We start from the raw sequence: 9,139 nt of genomic DNA on the forward strand, positions 1-9,139 counted from the left end.
CCATCCCTCTGCTGGGCACTCAGGTCCTTGTGCCCTCCTTGGGTTTTAAGCAGAAGCTCACGCTGCTGTTTGCTTCCATTATTTCGACATCCTGCAGCGAACTTATTTAACGCCATCCCCTCACCCCACCCTAGCTATTTGTAATGTAGTTCCAGATCTTGTTTGTTTTTTTTTTAAGATTTTTTTTTTGATGTGCGCAATTTTTTAAGTCTTTATTGCATTTGTTACAATATTGCTTCTGTTTTATGTTTTGGTTTTTTGGCCACGAGGCTTGTGGGATCTAGGCTTCCCGACCGGGGATCGAACCCCCACCCCCTGCATTGGAGGGTGAAGTCTTAACCACTGGACTGCCAGGGAAGTCCCCCAGATTTTGTTGATAAGATCTTTTGTGAGATACAAAAAACTAAAAATAGAACTACCATACGACCCAGCAAATCCACTCCTGGGTGTATATCTGAAAAAAAACCCCAAAACTTTAATTCAAAAACATATGTGCACCCCAAATGTTCATAGCAGCATTATTGACAATTGCTAAGATATGGAAGCAACCTAAGTGTCCATCAACAGATGAATGGATAAAGAAGACGTGGTATATTTATACAATGGAATACTACTCAGCCATAAAAAAGAATGAAATAGTGCCATTTGCAGCAGTGTGGATGTACTCGGAGAGCATTGTGCTAAATGAAAGAAGTCAGACTGAGCAAGATAAACACTGTATGATCTAAAAAATAAAACAAACTAGTGAATATAACAGAAAAGGAACAGACACAGGTATAGAGAACAAACTAGTGGTTACCACTGTAGGGGGGAAGGGCAAGAGAGGAGGAGGGGTTTAAGAGACACAAACTATTATGCATAAAATAAGCGACAAGGATAGATTGTACAATGCAGGGAATACAGCCAGTATTTTATAATAACTATAAATGGAGTATAACCTTTAAAATTGTGAATCACTATAATGACCACCCGTAACATATAATATTGTACCTCAACTATACTTCAATGAAAAAAATCAAACTTCCATATCCTCGTCACAAAATGTTGTAAGGATTCTACTATATGTTAAAGGTCTTATTTTCATAAGAGGAATCACAGAAAAAGACCGTAAGGCAGATTCCAGCAATCGTGAACTCAAAATATTCACCTCAGAAACAGAAAGCTAAGTTTATCTTTCTGGAAGTTACACCTCGAGGACACAACGTCTGTTTTGTCACACACATAAAGGCTACTAGAAAAGCAAGTTTCAAGACAGACCACTAGAACATTCCATAGGAACAAAGGATGCCGGGGACAGGGCACTTGTGGTGAGGAGCTCGAGGGGCCGCACTGCCAGGTAGACAGAATGGAGCCGCTCTTGGGTGGTTTTAGGTGGAAAAGGCCGGGATCCTCCATTCAGGGAACCAGGATGAAAGCTTTGTGCACATGTACACGTGGATATACCGTCTGCTGGGGAAAGGCACTGCAGTTTCTCCCTAGCAGAAGTGTTCTCGCAGTGCCTCGTGGGCTGCGTGTGTCCCCCTGAGGCAGGCAGGGCACCAGCAGGTGATGCTGTGTTCTGGAAAGATGCCTGAGTGAAGCCCTGGGGACACCCAGGAGGGAGCTGTGACTCTCTGCCCACCAGGACGCACCCTTTCACTGCACACACGTCCAGGGGCGTCACCCCTGTGGTTGACCCATATCCTTAAAGACACGCTTGGGTCTGTCAAAGTCGTTGACATGGAAGGGACTGTACCCAAGAGGTTAAACGCTTATTTTCTCCTATGGATGCCAGCAAGACTGTCTGATGTCACGACCTGCAGCCCAATTTTGAGGAGGGAGGCGACGTGGCAGGCAGGGCTGGGCCACAGCCGTGGGTGATATGCTGCTCGCCATCAGCACTGGGGTAGACAAGCAGGGAAGCATGCAATATGTCTCTGCAGAAGCGAGGGTTCCCTAGATCAGAGAGTCTCAGCTGGGCACCACTGCAGCTGGGGATGGATCGTTCTTGGTAGTGGGGCTGTCCTATGCATCGCAGGAGGTCTAGCAGCGTCTCTGGCCTCTAACCACCGCATGCACCAGCGGCCCTGTGCCAGGTGTCATAACCGCAAATGCCTGCACATCCTGCCAAGTGTCCCCAGGGGTCGGGGCAGAACCGCCCCCTGTTGAGATAGGCCGCTCCAGTCAGTGCAAGGAGCGTGCCGTGCGGGGTGCAGATGGAGCGCCAAACCTGGCCGGGGGGGCCAGGCAGGGGAGGCTTCCTGGAGGAGGCAGCTCGGGAGCTGGACTCAAGGACAAGTGGAATGATCCATCCAGAACACAGGGAGGGGGACCGGGGGGAGCACGGAGAATACGTGCCCAGGTGCTCCCGGGGGGACGGAGAGGGAGCAGGCGGGGGTGGGAGGTGGGTTAGTTCCTGGGGCTGCCGTAACCCAGGCCCATACTGGCTGCCTTAAAAGGACAGAAATTAATTTTCTCTCAGTTCTAGAGGGCAGAAGTCCAAAACCAAGGTGTGGGCAGGGCTGATCCGGGAGGCTCCAGCGGACAATCTGTCCCGTGCCTCCCCCCGGCTTCTGGTGGGTTGTTGCCAAGCACAGGCGTCCGTGGGTTTGTGGACGCATCACCCCGATCTCTGCCTTCAGGTCATGTGACCTTCTCCCTATGCGTCTCTCTGTCTCTGTGTCACACTTCCTCTTCCTACCAGGACACTCACTGGTCATGGCATTAGGGCCCATCCTGACCCAGGATGATCTCTTCTTTGCTTCTGCAAAGACCTGGCGTCCAAATAAGGACACGTTCACAGGTGGGGGGGGGGCGGAGGCGGGGGAGGGAGGGGACGGATTTCAATATACCTTTGGGGCACAACTGTCCCCACCGTAGGAGGTAAGGTTGACAGAAAGGTCAGCACCTGCATCTCTCCTGGAGGGGACAGAGCGCAGGGTCCGGGGTTCCTCTGGGACGGGTCACTTGGGAGGTGGCTGGCCGTCAAGTAGGGGGTGGGGGCCAGCTGCGTTATTGCCACCGCCCAGAGAAGATGGGCAAGGGCCTGGCCCGGGACAGAGGCAACTCGGGGGGAGGGAAAGGGGCTGAGAGCAGCCGGGCGATTGGGGAGGGGGGGGGACGGATTTCAATATACCTTTGGGGCACAACTGTCCCCACCGTAGGAGGTAAGGTTGACAGAAAGGTCAGCACCTGCATCTCTCCTGGAGGGGACAGAGCGCAGGGTCCGGGGTTCCTCTGGGACGGGTCACTTGGGAGGTGGCTGGCCGTCAAGTAGGGGGTGGGGGCCAGCTGCGTTATTGCCACCGCCCAGAGAAGATGGGCAAGGGCCTGGCCCGGGACAGAGGCAACTCGGGGGGAGGGAAAGGGGCTGAGAGCAGCCGGGCGATGCCTGCGGGACTGGGAGAGATCTGTCGTTGAGGGAAGGAAGCCAGTTTCTGACCCTGGAGGAAACAGGTTTCCAGGGTAAGATACGAGCCCTTGGGAGCGGGTGGGAGGTGAGGCAAGAGGAGAAGCAGGAAGCGGAGGGTTTAGCAGCTGGACCCAGCAAGGGGACCTCGGGGAGGGGGGCCCAGATGGCGGTCCACGAAGGGCGCCTGCGGGCGTCCGAAGCGCATCCGTGGTCCAGCCCTCAGGAAGAGACAGTCATCTCGGAAGTGTGATGCTCCCTGGATTCATAATAAAACCAGAACTTTAAAAACTCTTCTCGACCTTATTTACGTGTGATGCTCGCTGGATTCATAATGAAATCAGGACTTTAAAAACTCTTCTCGGCCTTATTTTTTTTAGCAATCACCGCAGACTAAAAAAAAATCTGGTTCTTTGGAAAAGTGCAGCTTAGCTATGAGAAAGTCCCCAAAGAGCAACCTGTATTTCCCTCAGATTAATAAGTGCCTGCCACGGAACAGACCTCGTGCGGGTTGCTGGAGACACCAGGTGAGGCCAGGTGAGGCCAGGTGAGGGAGATGGCCAGGGCTTGGCCCGGGGCCTCGTGGGCAGCAGCCGTGGGAATGCACGAAGGAGTAAACACATGAGTGCCATGCGCCAGACTCGTGCTTGCCGCCCCCGCCGCCCCCGGCAGGACCACAGGCCAGCTTTCCACGGCATTGATGCTCATCTGGGTAAAGGATGAGAATAATGCCCAGGATGCAAAGCCACTGCAGTCAGGAAGGACTATTTCCTTGGTGGAACGTTCTCGAACTGTCCATTGAGAAACCTTATGGAAGGACAGACTCTCTGTGACAGTCTCTAAAATAGCTTCCCAATTATTAGGTGATAAATGTCCTCAGATATTTCCTTTTGATTTTTGTGACCCTCTCAGGAAGACAAAGTCAGCGTCAGTGTTATATGACCTGGATAACATTAATATTTAATAGAAATTAAAGTGAAAGCACATTATTTTACCCAGTAGTCCCCCCTAGACACCGTTTCACCTTGTGGGATTTCAGTTACCCTCGGCTGACCATGGTCCAAAAATATTAAATGGAAAATTCCAGAAATAAACAATTCATGAGATTTAAATTGCACACCGTTCTGAATAGCGAGGTGAAGTCTCACGCTCAGGCAGATCTTGGAGATGTTTCAGGTTTGGTTCCAGACCATCGCAATAAAGCGAATATCGCGGTAAAGTGAGTCACACAGATGTTCTGGTTTCCCAGTGCGTATAAAAGTTATGTTTACGCCACACTATAGTATATTAAGTGCGCAATAGCATTATGTCTAAAAAACAATTTAAACATTTTCAAAACAGCATTCATTAAAAAATAATGTTGTTGAAAACAAGTGGCGCTGATAGACTCGCTTGATGCCGGGTTGCCACAAACCTTCACTTTGTAAAAGACACATCAATGAATTGCAGTAAAATGAAGTGTGCCTGTCCCAGTCCATCTCACCTGGGACGTAAGTCATCCCTCTGTCCACGTAGTATATGGGAAAAAACATAGTATATGGGTTCGGTACTACCCGCGGTTTCCGGCGTCCAGTGGGTGCCTTGGAATGTAATCCCCTGCGGATACGAAGGGACAACTTCATTATCACTAAACAATCCTCAAGCCACAGGCAGCATCAAAGGCACGGCTCATGGATATTTTTGAGTCTTGCAAAACATAAGCATCTCTTTCTTCTACACTTTAAAGAAAGTTCTAGCAATTATGGAATCTGTTTTAAGACAGATTATATTTTCTTGGAAGAAGCAAGCAGGGGAAAAGGAACGTTTTGCTAAAACTTTAAACTGTATCAGATAATCATTTCAAAATTATGTTTTCTGGAGATTCCGCTAATACTTCTGCTTAAGTGGCTGGGTCCCAGTGGGTTTCACTAGCTGTGTAGGGACACAGGCAGTGGCAGCTGGACGTACTCTTTAAAGGCCATCTCGGTGGTGGTGGCTCGTCCTTGCCGTGTGCCGGGCAGCGTTCTCAGGATTGGGCTTGAACAGAGACTCCTTAAACCCTCTCTGGAACCCCGCCAGGTGGGCTCTGCTACCGCCAACGCTGATTTATAGATGAGGAGACAGGCACAGACAAGCCAGTCACGTGCTCGAAGCCACACAGGATCCCCACGCAGGACCGGAAGCCGCGCTCTGAACCCCAAGGCCAGGTCGCCTCTCAGGACACGGGGAAGGCTCGCAGGTGTCAGCGAGAGAACAAGACGCCGACCCTCCGTTTCGCAGAAGGTCGCCCGGCCTGGCCTTCCCTCACTGGACGTGCGCCCGGGGTCACTGAACCCCTCTATCCCTCTGCACCGCAGCCTCCTTTCAACGTGGAGCTCCGGGCCTCCATCCCACGTGGAAAGCCCGAGCCGTGCAGCACCGAATCTGCCTTCACCACCAAAAGCCTGGTCCTCTGGCCACAGTCGCGTGGACCTCGGGCCCCTGCCCAACTCTGGGGCCTTGCTCAGCGAGGCCCCCTTCACCCACGCGCCCCGTTCCCTGGGACGCCGGCCATCCGTGGTTTCCATCTGCTACGCACAGGACGCAGGGGGAGCTGCCGGCCAGGCCGAGCCAAGGACGGCGGGTTCCATTCTCCGGGCTGAAGTGCCTGTTGAACACAACACAGCCACCGTTTCCAGATTTTCCACTTGCGAGCTGAGTCCAGCCGCCGGCATGTGGCGCTCTAGAAAAGCCCCCGAGGGCACCCCCCTGCCTTGCCGCACGATCCCCGCGGCGGCAGCTCTTCATCACGGACACGCTTCCCACCTGGCTCCGCTGACAAGCACGCGGTCACTCAGCAGCCTTCTTACCGGGACAGCTCCACGTCGGCCCCGCACCCGGCTGGTGAACAGGGATCGGTGGTGTCTTCCTGCCCAACTGGACTTCTCAGGTCAGAATCCAACCCTCTGTCCCACACAGGCAACCTTCCACGGGCACCATGTTTTCCCTTCTGGGAACACATTTTGAGAAGGACGAGAATTGTGGTTCATCCCCCCAGCACGCCCCTGGTTTTGGAGTCCACCTGTCCATTCCCCGCAGCCCCCTGTTCTGGGGGTGGGACCCCAGTGACTCTGACCTACGGCCACCCACCCACTGGGGCCCCATGACACGCGAGGCTGCCCCTGTCCGGCCACGTAGCCTTGATTTAAGGACCAGGCGCTGGGGACGCGGATCCTTCCTGCTGCTGCCTGGGGGAGATGCAAGAAGGGGTGCATGGGCTGGGGCGGGGGGGCTTTGTGGGAGAGGCCGGGTCTTCCTTTATCCCGGGGTGGCCAGAGCTCACGGCTGCCAGCGGGAGGAGACACCCACTCCCCACACCTCGTGCCCCCACGCCCTCCCGAGAGAAAGCGGCCGTGCTGCCATGGGCCTCTCACTCCTGCAGCTTCACCCCACATGCGCAGGGCTGGGGGGAGAGAATCTGCTTCCAGCCGATGCCCTTCTGGGGGGGGGTCTGCCGTTGATTTTTATGACCCTCAGTAACCAGGTGACCTGGACACTCTCGTTACCCACTCCCGTCGACAGAAGCAATTCTGCGTGAGCATAGACAATAGGTGCGGCCAGGCCGCCGGTGGGAAGTCCAGAGAAATAAAGGAGACTGAGACGGTCGCTAGGAAAGGGGACAGGAATCAGCTCAGGGAATTAACCTGTCAAAACAGAGGGCAGCCGCCTTCTGCCCTCGGCCCTGCCAGCAGAAGCTTCAAGAGTTTGATGAAATAATCCCAAACTGTGTTGTTCTAGAAAAATTACATCAAGAAGTAACCCAAGGCTTCCACAGGCAACCAGGGTAACATATGCTTTCACTCTCGGGGTGGCTTGATGGTTTCTAGTTTCAGGAGGCACGTCCGTCTTTGCGATTTACGGTGACATCTCCCAGCATCAGTGTTTTCCACGAGCAATGTGACATAGTGACAGAGAAAGTCCCCACCGCACGACACAGTTGGTGCGGGAGCGTCAAAGTGCTAAAGGAAATTCTGCAACTTTAAAAAAGTAAATGAGATTCTGGAATCGCTGGAGGTCGCAAGAGGTATTTTCCGGAAAGATTCAAAGGTGAAAATGTTACGATTTGAGCACAAATTCTCTAATATATATGACTTTTGAGAAGAGTCTGTTTTTGCTGAAAAAGCACAGCAAGACAAAGACTCTGCGTGGACCCCTTTACTCTTTGCTACTTTACTGATTTTCAGTAAAGGGGTGGTGTTCAGAAAGATGTGAAATTTCAGCTCTGCCCACTGGAGAGGCCTCAGTCCTGCCCTTCACCTGGTTCTGGCAGGACGGGTACAAGAGGGCAGGGTCTGTGGTCAGCTTGCTTTTCTTTCTTGAAGCACTGGGTACAGATGGAAACGACTGTGACGGGACGTGGTGAAGCCTCGGACGACAGCCCTGAATGCGCGGTTCGTCTCTAAAGAGCCACACAGACTGGTCTCCAGTCCACAGGCCACGGTTCACATGCCCGGCGCGGGGTCTCTGGGGTCCACACCTCAGCCCCCCCTCCCCTCCCAGATGCCGGGCACCTGCTGCTGGACACGTGCCGCAGGCCAGCCACTGCTGCCTCTGCGTGGACACTGCTAGGAGCCACCTCATTACCTTCCTGATTAAAGAATTTCTCTCTAACTTCCCTATTTTTACTTTGACCTTCTATTTCTACGTAAATTAAAAAAAATTTGTTGTTCATACCATTTTAAAGGTTGTTTTCCATTTACAGTTATTACAAAATATTGGCCACATGCCCCGCGTCCTACAGTACACCCCTGAGTGCATCTCACACGGCATAGCTTGCATCTCTCACTTCCCCGGTTCGCACGAGACCCGCCAACTTTCTAGTCAACCGTTTCTCAAAGTCTGGAACGTCACCCAGAGCCCCTCCCTCAGCCTAGGAGGCCTGTTGGGCCAGCCCTTCCAGTTTGAAGGTGCTGGGGGCTCTGGTCACCCCTGTGCTGGGAGGGAGAAGGTGTGCAGCTCCCCGTAAGCCCCGCCTCAGGCCGGCGCACCTGCCCTGAATCTCAGCAGGTGGCCTGTGTGAGGTCGGGCGCCGGGGGCAGTGCACCAAGAATCCCTAATGGGGCTAAAACCAGGAGCCCATGAACTTGGCCCGAGACAGCGTCTCCTCCTGCATCAGTTTGGCTGGGAGGGGTCATGGCCTGAGCCGAGCTCTGTTTGGGAGGGGCGGGGGCGAGGCTCGGAGGTGGGGGGAGAAGCCCAGGAGGTGGCAGACGGGCAGACGGCGACTCAGTCTGAGGCAGGCGGCTACTCGGGGTGCGGGGCACGTGGGAGGGTCTGCCCTGCTGGCCCCGCCCCGCCATGTGACCGTGGACCTTCAGCACCGATGGGACCCGGTGGCCCCAGGGCTCACAGGTGAGGCCGCCCGCTGAGGATGGGCAGAGCAGACTTCCGAGCCGCTGCGGCTGCTGGGGAAGAGATGTTTCCACCTGTGTCTGCACCAAGGGCGGGGCGAGCTCCTGCCCAGTGAGCGGCAGTCATCACGGGGGCAACGAGCGTGCAGCGAAGACACTGGTGGTTTGCTCGCAAAATGCAAAGTAAGGAGGCTCATGGGCTTCCCTGGTGGCGCAGGGGTTGGGAGCCCGCCTGCCGATGCAGGGGACGCGGGTTCGTGCCCCGGTCCGGGAGGGTCCCACGTGCCGCAGAGCGGCTGGGCCCGTGAGCCGTGGCCACTGCGCCTGCGCGTCCGGAGCCTGTGCTCCGCGACGGGAGAGGCCACAACAGTGAGAGGCCCGC

The sequence above is a fragment of the Physeter macrocephalus genome, chromosome 8 (assembly GCF_002837175.3).
Source record: "Physeter macrocephalus isolate SW-GA chromosome 8, ASM283717v5, whole genome shotgun sequence".
Classification (NCBI taxonomy): domain Eukaryota; kingdom Metazoa; phylum Chordata; class Mammalia; order Artiodactyla; family Physeteridae; genus Physeter; species Physeter macrocephalus.